Source organism: Vicia villosa, unplaced genomic scaffold, assembly GCF_029867415.1.
Source record: "Vicia villosa cultivar HV-30 ecotype Madison, WI unplaced genomic scaffold, Vvil1.0 ctg.000212F_1_1, whole genome shotgun sequence".
In the NCBI taxonomy this organism is placed as follows: Eukaryota; Viridiplantae; Streptophyta; class Magnoliopsida; order Fabales; family Fabaceae; genus Vicia; species Vicia villosa.
The window spans coordinates 1033487-1046157 of record NW_026705078.1 but is presented as its reverse complement, the minus strand read 5'-3'; the positions used below and the strand labels follow the sequence as shown (position 1 = coordinate 1046157).

At 35.1% G+C, this 12671-nt stretch overlaps 1 long non-coding RNA gene and 1 pseudogene across 1 annotated transcript; one reads left to right on the top strand and one right to left on the bottom strand.

The window, feature by feature from the left end:
• The first annotated feature begins 1322 nt into the window (after positions 1-1322).
• LOC131625392 (uncharacterized) lies at positions 1323-4895 on the top strand. The gene is made up of 3 exons (XR_009290849.1): positions 1323-1732; positions 3159-3292; positions 4374-4895. It is a non-coding gene; the product is annotated as an uncharacterized LOC131625392 (long non-coding RNA).
• Positions 4896-7391: 2496 nt separating this feature from the next.
• Positions 7392-10172, bottom strand: LOC131625391 (uncharacterized; annotated as a pseudogene).
• Between the last annotated feature and the right edge of the window lie 2499 nt (positions 10173-12671).

Genomic DNA, 12671 nt, shown 5'->3' with positions numbered 1-12671 from the left:
CATCATGACAAGAAATGCCTATTTCTCTTGTTTTCGAAACATGCATTTATTGGGGGAAATTTATTGGCTGAAGATTTCGTTTAGAAAGAATGTTCTTTAAAGAGTTAGAATTCGAAGGAAGATGGTTACTGATGACCATTTCTGAGATTAAAAATGGCTATTGATGGCCATGTTTCGAGAATGATTGTTTGAGTTGGAATGAAGATAGTCAGAATTGGAGCTAATTCGAAGAGGGTTATCTTTGAGACTTAGACGTTTTGCGAAATACGTAAGGTACTGAGGCTGAACGTGTTTTCGTGGCATTCTCGGTTCTGATCACGCTGCCACGCGTCGAAAGAGGATTCAGGCGGGAGGATTTGAATTTCGAAGTAGTTTGTGTAACTGCACAAGGACATATGGCATCCCAGGGATTCTTGTGGGCAACGTGGCATCATATTAGTGTAGGACCGTTAGGGTCGAAATTAGTATAAATAAGGGTCTTAATGTTAGGATTCTGTGTGTTCATTTTGTACAAATCACTCACAAATCACTCAAGTATCAAGTGTTTAGAGAACGAGTTCGTTGAGAAATGTACGTATGACACCAACACCATTTTAAATACATTTGTATCTTTCCTTATTCAAGTATCTTTCCAATTCCTTTTTCTTTGTTTAACTTTCATTTCGAAGAACTTTACATTTCTGCACTTTACATTCTTGCACGTTATATTTCTGCACTTTACATTCCTACAATTTACATGCTTTTGCTTACGTTTCTTTTGTCGAAAGACATATTAACATATGTAACAAGTGTTGTTTTTAAGTGAATGTTCATTCGATCACATCACAAACAAGTTTTCTTGAAGTCAGAACAAACGAACATGAATCAAATCATATCGAGAGGCAATTGTTTGACTATGTCCTAGGATCAATCTAGTCGATCCTACGAGTAACCAAATTATATTTTATAGTTTGGAGGACTAGCGGTTGTTTACCGGAAATCACCGTAAACAGTCTGTTACATGTCTGTTTTTTTGTTTGCGATGCTTGTTCGCCTGTTCTTATCTGTGATGCCTGTTCACATGCCATGTTTGCTAGGATCTTTGTGATGCTCCTTGTTTGCATGCTCCCTTAGGGTACTCGGTTCCGTTTCTCTAGGAGACGCGAATCGAGGTAGAAACAGAAACTTTTGAGCCGAACTACGATGCTCTGATTTCTCCATTGCACGTTGGAGGTACGTAGGCACAGGGTACGAACGCCCTATCGAGCAGACTTTTCTCTTTTTCTTTACACTACAAGAAAAAAGAGGATTTGCGACACATAAGTTGTGACAGTTTAATAGTAACCGCCCTCGTTTGCTTGTTACAACGGTTGTCACGACGGTTTTGGACAACCGCCCTTAGTACAGAAGGAGTCACGACGGTTTGAACCGTCCTCCCCCATACCACCCAATTACCCATCCTACTAAAGGCATGTGAGTCACGACCGTTTTTGAACCGCCTTCCTTCATAACATGGCCTCGACGGTTCTGGAAAAAATAAATTGTCGTCCCATTTTAACTTTTCCCACTTAAAATACATTCCCACTCATTACCAAAATGCAAAGCAAACCAAAAACGCAAACGCAAGGCAACGAAAAGACGGAGACACAGATGACTCTAAATCGGAAACCACCAGACCTCTCTCAACTGGAAGAAATGGAAACCACCACTCTCAAGTGGAAAACATAAAGAAAAATCTCTGTAAACTCAAGAGGTTAGTCTATCAAAACCCTAAAATCCTAAGTTCTTTTTTCTTTTTCATCTGAAATTCTAAATTCCTAAAAGGCAAATTAGGTTTTTTCTTATAATTTTGTATGGAAGAAACCATTTAGGATAACTTGTATGGAAGAATTATTAAACCCTAAACCCTTTAGGATTTTGTATGATTTGAGAAGAATCATCCCCTTCTTCTACGTTTCTAACTCACGTTATCACGGAGAAAGACAAACAGTTAGTTGAGTGAGTTGAGAATGACGATACCAATGCTGAAAAATCGGCAACGATTACACCCATTGTACCATCGTTAGGCAGACCCCTGCTGCTATAGGAATCGTACAATTTTCGGGTCCTCACACAATGTCTATCGCAATTCGAGTTTTTTGACCTGCTGGAAACCAATGGCAGCCTACTAGCAATGTGTTGAATATGGCATCGCTATGGATTCCTATGGTAATTTCTTCGACGAGGTTAGTAAGTATATATAACATATTTAGTTGTGTTTGGGTTTCTTGTAATGAAAATTTTCTCTAAATTCATGATTATGTTTCCATTGTTAGGTTTTAGTAGTGTCGATGCTAGCACCGAGATTGTATACACATGAAGATGTGGTTGTAATTCAATATTAAGGGAATGAATTTTTTTTGCATCGTGTGCTTAGAACTTGTTTGGAAGCTGGATCAACACTTGCTCAGACATGTTTGTTAGTTATTAACCTAACACTTACTCTTAATTTTTCAATCAGCTTTGACAACATCTTCGCCCCTTGACATTGCGCATCGTAGGTTGCATACGACAACACCATTATCCATCTCATTCTGTTCTCTTTATCTTAGTGATTTTCTAAACATTTAAGTGAGTTTGGTTTTTATTTAATCTATTGTTTCCTAATTGAATCTATTGTTTTCATGATTGAATCTACTGCTTGGTTGCCATCCAAGGTTTAGATTGAATTTAGTGTTCTCCCAATTGAATTGGGTTTGTTTTTATTGAATATTTCGTTGATCCAAGGTTGGATATGAGAACAACCTCATACCTATTTTTCCAGTTCATATGGTTCTTAACATTGAAGTGAGTTTGGTTTTTTAGCCTTCTTTGTAGGTGTTTATTGCCATTGGATCAAAACTTAAATAACATGATTTCCCTGTTGATTAATCATTCTAGTTCCCTTTTTATTTCCTTGTTGGTAAAATAGCTTCCATTATAGTCTCAACACATATATACAAGCTTTATAGGAAAGAGAAAAGTTTTTGATTTATATGGATGCAATTTTATCCCTAAAAAATATCAAGGATGAAACAAACGAAGATGATAATCTTGTAAACTCTACTCTCGTTTTATTTTTCTTCCGCTTTTACAATTTCTATTAACAACTAAAATGTTCCTTTCACGTATAATCTTATGTATAAAATGTTTACTTTTAGGTATATTCTTCTGTATAATATCTACTATTGTATGCATATGAAGCTATTCTCAATCATGAATGGTTTCATGAAGTTTCTTTGTCCAAGAGCAAAGAATTCATACCTACATTTTCTGCAGGACATGATCAGTACAGGTATTTGATCTATTGGGAAACTAATGATGCTATTTATTTAAGAAAAACTATAAGTATTGTTTACCTAGGTGGTATAATTGAGCTTCCTATTGCTCAATGTTATTAAAGAATAAATTGTAAATGAAAAAATGATTGCAATTGCTAATGTAACGGTACATCTTTTCATGTTGCAGGAAGTTTTTTTCTATGAAGATTACTTTTTCCTTTTTGTAGTTTTTAGTTTATTTCATTCTCAAGCCTCCAATATCTATGATTTAAGTGTCTTATTGATGAAAAGATTTTCCAAAATCCATCTCTATTTTCCCTTAATTTATAATATGTTCTTTGGATATTCTTGCCATAGAATGTTTGAATATATGTTCTTTTGTTCAAAAAGAAAAACTATTGTGTATATCTGCTGCATCTCTTTGACTAAGTTTTGCATGGCTGAAAACGTTTATAGTATAAGCATGCATAAGATACTTCATAATATTATCAAAATCCTCAAGCCTTTGAAAGTTAAATCCTCTAGCACTCACCATAAATGTGTCATTTTGAATGTGCTTGATGTAGTCACTATACTACTTTTTTTTTGTTTAATTCCATCTATTTGATTACTCTTAGCTCCATATTATTTATTAATGTATGTATAAGTGTCAGGTAAAATATCAACATTTTTTAAATTGTTCAATTCTTTTGCAAGTGGTCTCACCATGAGACAATTTTTTTTCTAAATATTAACATTATTTAAATTGTTTAATTCTCTTGTAGGTATTTTTTTCTATTGTGTTTCATTTATGTATTAATATCAATTGCTCCTAATATATAGTAGAGGTGTATAAGTTTGTAATCATTTACCTGGCATTGAAAGTGCTATTAGGACTTGTCATTAAGCTCTCATATAATAAACACTAGGAAATGCCGGTAATTGTTTCATTAGGATTTAAGTATCATGTTGAGGGAAATAGTTATAAGAAACATAGGTTGAAAACATGAAATTTGAAGATTTAAATTATGAAGTGAAGCTTAACCAAATTGACAAAACTCTTCTAAATACAAAGACCACATGTATCCTAATTAGTGTGCATTGAATCTTTGTCAGGTCAGGTGGCGTGTTCTTCCGTGCTGAGAAGTGAGAATTCTATTTGGTTTGGAGTAATGCAACAAGTGGTCAGTGTTTGGTTCAGCGCTGGTTTATCGTTTTGGAGTATTGTAGTAGCTAGTCGCTAATGCGGTTAGAAGATAGCATAATACAAACCAACTTTCAGATGGTCTGATTTTCAATTTTTTGAGTAGTCGTTCATTGTTAGGTTCAGCTCTGGTTTATTGTGCTCGCCATGGTATATCGTTGTTCTTGGTTATGTAATGTTTCCTCTGTTATTTGGGAAGGAGGCAATGTGAAATAAGTGGTTGTTTTCGAAGGTGCGGAGATGTAGATTATCATGTTGCTGGTCTTTCTGGTATATGTAATTTGATCTAGGAGTTTTTGTTTGTTCTTTTCCCTTTACACTAGTGTGAGGAACTTGTATCAATTCATTGTACTTGTGTGAGGCATCACTTATGCCTTCTTATTAATATATCTCTTTTTGTTGGTTAAAAAAAATTAGTAGTGGCTGCTATAGACAGGAAGCATTATTCATTTGTTAGACAACATTAATTAATTTTACAATTATATTAGATTGTTTATTTTTTTAAAATTTTAATAAATTTAGCGGGGGTTATAAACCTCCGTTGTTTTTATTAAAACCACAGCAATCAGCATTGAAAATAAATCACCAAATAAAAAATTTCACGACAGTTAATAACCGTCGCAATAATCAATTTACGTCAGTTCCTAAACCGTCGTGAAAGACAACGACAGTTGGTATGACGGTTTTGAGAGCCGTCGCGAAACAGCCTCACGACGCACGTTTCCGCGACAGAATTGTAACCGTCGTGAATTGCAAATTGCGACCGTTCTAACCGTCGTAATCTTCCAAAATGAACCGTCGCCATTTGTTAATTTTCTTGTGGTGTTATTTTGTTCGGACTTTTCTTTTTTCTTATTTTGTTGGACCTTTTCCTTTACTTTGTTTGCCGTTTATTTGCATGTTTCCTGTTATCTTGTATATTCTTCCATTTCATGTTCCCTTATCACATTGCATGATATACACACACACACCCTTAGATTAGAAAACTAGCAAGAATGGATCCTAGGGAGTACCACAGACGTGAGGGGTGCTAATACCTTCCTCTCACGTAACATACACCCTTACCCGTTCTCTGAGACCTGTGCTATTATTTGGTTTTCTTCGATATTTTCCATTCCTGCGCGTAGGATAAATATATGTTCGATGACGACTTCATTGTATTTGTTTCGATGAGTTTTCCAGTTGCTTCAACATTGTGTGTGCTAGTATACTAAGATTCTGGTTTGATTATGATGCAGGTATGTTTCGGATATACATATCCGAATTAACCTCACGCAATTGAAAAAAACTATCAGGGACATTTTTAGATATTCATCTCCGAAGTCACCCTTTTTGTAAAAAAAATTATGGTTTATTCGGAGATACATATCTGAAATGTAATCTGATGACATGATAAGGTTTCTAAGGTACAAAGTGACCCAATACTTAAATAAATAAGGTGCCTCTCAATTCCTTTTTTTCTACACAACACAAAAAAAATAGAGAATGAGTTCATATCCCACCTTGCTTTTTTGAATTTCAAGGGCGAGAAGCCGCCACTTCCATTTAGTGTCACCGAGGAAACATCCTTTGCATATCTGATATCCAAATTGAATACTCTCATGCGCTTTCCAGAAAATCGCAGAGTTGTCAAGCTCGAGTATCGGTGACCCTCGTTTGACAACAATGGGAAGATACATTTCACCAAGTTTGAACTGAAGACAAATGAAGATTTAAAGGTTATGTGGAGTGTTTTTCCCCATTATGAATCAAATGGTCTGATTGAAGTGGATGCAGAGATTCAAAGATTTGTCGAGGATATAATCATTATGTTGCAACGTCCCAGTTATAATATGTAATATCGAACTTATTTTAAGGACTATCTATGTAATGTTGAGTGTTTTAATTTAATGTCAAGTTAGTGTTGGTGTTTGTTTCGTTTCCAATTCAATCTTACTGTCATATTTTTGGTTTTTGGTTGATTTATAATATCAGGTAATTTCGAAGATACATCTCCGAAATATACCTTCGTAGATGCATATCCGAACTAACTTTATGTTACAAAATGGTACGTTCGAAAATGTATCTTCAAATTTTGAAAGACATTTAAAACTTTTCCCTAGAGGCCTGGAATCCCAAAAGAAAATGCATACAGCATTTTTATAAAGAATAAAGGGTTAAATATGTTTTTGGTCCCTATAAATATCTCAATTTTGACTTTTAGTCCCTATAAAAGATATATTGACTTTTAGTTCCTATAAAATTACTTTTGCATTCACTTTTGGTCCCTCTACAGGGACTAAAACTGAGTGCAAAAGTAATTTTATAGGGACTAAAAGTCAATTTTTTTTATAGGGACTAAAAACTATTTTGAGTAATTTTATAGGCACTAAAAACATATTTAACCCAAAAATAAATGACCACGTTGCATCAAGTGAGTCTTATAATGAATCGGTGGTACACTTTTGTTGACATGAAATTGGAATGATATAAACATCTATTAGGCAGGACTCATGTTGTTAATCTGATGTGTTTTCAATAAATGAGGTTGTTTTATTTATTTATTTTAGATGAGCAGTATTTTCAAGATCTCACACACTTAATTCATTGGTGGCAGTAGAAAATATTAACTATTCAGATGACCAATGCTATGTTATTTTTTATATGAATAAATTTGAGCAAAAACTACATATGCATGCTTATCCAAAACAATTATATGTTGATTTGATTTGTTTATCTATAATGAACCATCATTGCTTCAAACATTCCACTTTTTTCACTTACATTGCCAATAATTTCATACTCCGACTTTATCAAAAATAGAAACTAAAAGTATTTGATTGTTTGATCTGTTTCATTTTAAGAAACAATATATGCAGCAGAATTCTAATCAAACAGTATAGAGTTGTCCTGCTTGTTTCGACAATGGCGAGTAAGCATACCAAACCACATTTCAATGAAATAATATATTTTAACTCTCTATTAATGAATGTTTCAGAATGCAGAACAAGATATTTGAATTCCTGCCCCGGGTTATAGGAGTCATAAACCTCAACTCAGTTCTTAGTACAGATTATGAAAATCTCCAAAATGAGTTAAACAAACTAGATTTCGACCAGTCCGCGCCATAATATGAACAAGATTGCACCAACTTCAATCAGCAGCATTTTTTAACTTCACCACTGGAAAGCAATGTATGACAACAACAATAGCATAAATGAGATACCTCAATAATCAATAATGAATTCCAAAAACAAGTAAGAACCTTAAGACAGTTATTTAGAGCTGCCCATGAACCTTTAGAATGTGGTAAGATATTCACAAATTGATTAACCTTGACTAGTTATGTATTCAAACGGTGTTGACAAATATCAACTTTTTTGGTTATAGAAGTATCATAAGTGCAACGACCGTAAAGGTTTGAGCAAAATATTTAACTAGACCAACACTAAAGTAATGACTCAATTCAAATAGGAAATGAAAAAGCCATAGGCATGTACCCTTCAACATTGACTACTGCATACACAACAAAAAGAAGTTAATTAAACTTCATATTTGTATGCATTTTGAAAAATCAAGCATGACATATTAAGACAGACAGGTTCTAAAAACATTGAAATTTCACCACAGTAACATATTGTTAGGACTACCCACCAACCATAATTGAGTTGGAACTATTAGCTCTACGTTCAAATAGAAAATAGAGACGTTGAGTTTTTGCAACATGACACCCTTTATTTGGATCTAACCTAACATGATAGAAAAAGAGAAATTATAAAAGATTTAGAACCTCATACTAACAAACCCATTTGATTCAAGCAATAATCATCCAAATTTTTGCTTCAATAAGAAAAAACCTATTGAGTACAACACAAGAATCTTATCCAAGTAATATATAAATCAAAACAAAGCAATAAAAAACTATACAATTCAAAACTGCATATAACATCCAACTGCTTGCATTACACAATAAATTGAACAATTAACATGACCAAACAGATGAGCATATACACAATTTTTTTTGAAGTTATTCCACAAAAGTAAATCTGAAAGCGAAAAACACCTTACATTCGAGAGCTCAAACTTTAACAGCAGTGTTACATAATACTAGCAAAGAAGGCATCCATGAGTCAAGAGTTCCCTCTCTCCGTCGTTGAAGCGATAACACGGTGGAACAACTATTTTTCTTAATGATGGCCTTGATAATATCATTGAGGAAATAACCTTAGGACGCACTTTATAGCATTCTCTCAAATTAATCTCTCTTAGTCGTGTGCAGTTTTCCACCACATGCCTCACTCCCGTATTTGAGACATTAATACAATTTGTAAGTAACATATGGAAAAGCCTGGGACAACTCTTTGAGATCACACGGAGTTCTGCGTTATTAACTCCTGTGTGTGACAAGTTCAACACCTCCAATTTAGGAGCCTCAAAGCTCATTCCAAGCAGATTCACTTTTGAACAATGGGCTAGGTTCAAATGCCTAATTTTAACACATCTCCTTAAAACTTCACAAATTCCTTGAGATATCTGATTGCAATGACTTAAATCAAGTAGTTGTAAACTGGGGAAAATGGAAGCAAAGAGTATGATGCTTTCATCACTTAACCATGTATTGCCAGGCAAACATAGAGACTTCAATTGAGGACTTACAATCATTAAAGAAATAGAATTATCCACACTCTCTTCCCGCATATATGAATCATCCAATTGAGGGTATTCCATTCTGATAGAGCTAAGTGAAGGACAGTTTCTAAGGAGTACAAACAAATTTGAACAATTGTCTGTTTTATTAGTAAAGTGTAAAGACCTGAATTTCGGTCTCTCCCGAATAGCAGATAGGATTCCGTCAATGGTTAGGTTAAAACAGTCAAATATGATGGCCTCTTCGAGAAACTTACAGTTGCAGAACAAATGGAAAAGCAATTGATCGTTCATGTAAGGATGAGTAGAGAGATTAACCTTGCGGAGTTTGGAAAGTTTGAAAGAGAGTCTTTATGGCATCAATGAAGCTAGTCTGACGGAAGAACATTTCAATTCTGCCGAGTTCAAGTTCTTCGAGGAAAGGAAAGCAATCGGCAATTAGTAACAAGTCAGTGGTCTTGATAGAATCCATATTGGAACAATTGAGAGATGTCAGAGTTGTAATATTTTGGGAGAAAGCTCGCAATCCATCGGCCGAAATGAAGACCTGGCTGGAGAGATTGAGAGAAGTTAGTTTCAATGGGAAACGGGAGATTTGGTGGAGAAACGCGTTGCAATCAGCACGGAAGCTAGGGTTGAGGTTGAGATGTGTGATGTTGGGGAATCTTTGAAATAGGAGAGGGATGAAAGGGAGTGTTGTGTTGTGGATAGCGATGGAGGATCGGAGACGGTTTGTGATGGAGAGGAACTGCTTGGAAACTAGGGAGAGAGACTTGAAGTAGTGGTTGTGTTTATCGTCTTCGTCGTCGTTGAGGAATTTCAAGATGCATTCCCAACACTCTTCAGGTAAATGTAGATCTGCTGCTCCCGCCATTATGGTTTCCGGCTACTCGACTACTTCAGTGGTGGTCACGCCATTCAATGTAGATCTGCTGCTGCTGCCGCTTTTTTCCGGCTACTTGGCTACTTCAGTGGTGGTCATGCCATTTGTGACGGTGGTAGATTTTAGGGGTTAGGTTAGAAAGATTCAAATGCTAAAATTTGGTGTGAGGTGTTTTTAATGGAATAACTAGTAGAATAACTGTACCTTTGCACGGATTTGACTTTTACAAAGTCAAAGCTAAGAAATGTGTATAATGAAAGGAGAAGTAGGAAAGAGTAGTAATCACGTAGTCATAAATGTAATAGTGCAAAACAATATGTAATTGTAATGAGATAAGTAAAAATGAATTAATATAAAAAAATATTTGAACGGCTAATAATAAAGAAGACAGTATTATTAAATGAAATTTATTATAAACTAAATTAAACTATATAGAGATCAAAAGATAGGAAGACAAGAGAACAAGCAACATTGTATTATATTCTTCTCAAGGGTGAACTTTACATTGTAATATGGGTCTTATTTATAGGACCCAAGGGAGGTAGAAAATCATGTACATTAAAGTGGAATAGGAAGATGAACAATAAGAAGAGGGATGGACATCCACTAGTATAAATGTTTATAACACTCCCCTTGGATGTCCATTGAGGATATGCCTCGTTAAAACCTTACTAGAAAAAACCAGTGGGAAAAAAATCTAGTGAAGAAAAAAGAGTACAATATCCTTTCATTTCTCCCCCTCAGTTGAATAGCCATTTCTTTGATGAAGACCAATCTTGTGTACTAGTTGATTAAAAATTCTGCTTGGGAGTGACTTTGTGAAAAGGTCTGCAAGGTTATCACATGAACAGATTTGTTGGATGCTTATATCATCATTCTTTTGGAGATCATGAGTAAAGAAGAACTTTGGGGAAATGTGTTTTGTCCGATCTCCTTTAATGTAACCATCTTTCAATTGAGCGATGCATGCGGTATTATCTTCATATATGATCGTTGTATTTAATTTTTCAAAAGATAAACCACAAGTATTTTGGATGTGCTGAATTAAGGATCTCAACCAAACGCATTCTCGACTTGCCTCATGTAATGCTAAAAGTTCTGCATGATTAGATGATGTTGCTGCTACGGTTTGTTTCACCGATCTCCATGAAATAGCTGTACCCCCACATGTAAACAAATAACCAGTTTGTGATCTACCATTATGAGGATCTGACAAGTAACCTGCATCTGCATAACCTGTTAATTCGAATTGGGATACTTTTGTATAAAACAAACCCATGTCTATTGTACCTCTAAGGTAACGAAGTATATGTTTGACTCCGTTCCAATGTCTTCGTGTAGGTGAAGAACTGTATCTTGCTAATAGATTTACAGCAAATGATATATCAGGACGTGTATAATTAGCAAGGTACATTAGTGCTCCAATTGCACTGAGATATGGTACTTCAGGACCAAGCAATTCTTCATCCTTTTCTCGAGGTCTGAAAGGATCTTTCTCCACATCTAATGATCTAACAACCATTGGAGTAGACAACGGATGACTTTTGTCCATATAGAAGCGTTTTAACACTTTTTCTATATAGCCTTCTTGATGTACAAATATTCCTTTGTCCAAATGTTCAATTTGCAAACCTGGACATAATTTTGTCTTTCCTAGGTCCTTCATCTCAAACTCTTTCTTTAAACAACTCATAGCTTTTAGGAGCTCTTCAGGAGTTCCAATAATATTTATGTCATCCACTTAGAGAGCTATTATTGCGAATTCCTTTCCTGGTCTTTTTATAAAAATACAAGGACAAATGAAGTTATTTGTATATCCTTCTCTAAGTAAATATTCACTGAGGCGATTATACCACATTCGTCCAGACTGTTTCAGCCCATAGAGAGACTTATTCAATCTTATGGAGTAGCGTTCTCGAGATTCAGAGTTGTGTGCATCTGGTACATTGAACCCTTCAGGGATTTTCATGTAAATTTCACTATCAAGTGAACCATACAGATAAGCCGTTACAACATCCATCATGTGCAAATTAGGCCCTTTATGTGCTACTAGGCTTATTAGATATCAAAAAGTGCTTGCATCCATTACAGATGAATATGTCTCATCAAAATCAATTCCAGGTCTTTGGGAAAATCCTTGAGCAACAAGTCGAGATTTGTATCTCACAATTTCACCTTTTTCATTTCGTTTTCGTACGAAAACCCATCTGTATCCAACTGGCTTCACACCTTCAGGTGTTCGGACTACATGTCCAAAAACTTGTCTTTTGTAGAGTGAGTTTAATTCTGCTTCAATTGCATCCTTCCATTTTGGCCAGTCTTCACTTTGTCTACAAATTTTGATAGACGTTGGTTCCTCACCCTCTTTGCCATTTATCTCATTTAGCGCTATATTGTATGCAAAAACATCATCAATGTCAACTTCGTTTCGATTCCATTGTATTCCATTTTGGACATAATTTATCGAGATCTCTTTATTTTCATGAGTTTCAGGTGCCTAATCAATCTCTTCTAGAGATGAAATGTCTATTATGTCTAACGATTCTTTTATATTTTCTATATCCTCACTTGGGCCATCTTTATTCTTAGCTCCCTTTCTTGTTTGAGGATTTTTATCTTTGGAACCGATTGGTCTACCACGCTCCAGGCATGGTTGAGACTCATTAGTTTGTCCAACAGGGATATCAATTTTTATTGGAGC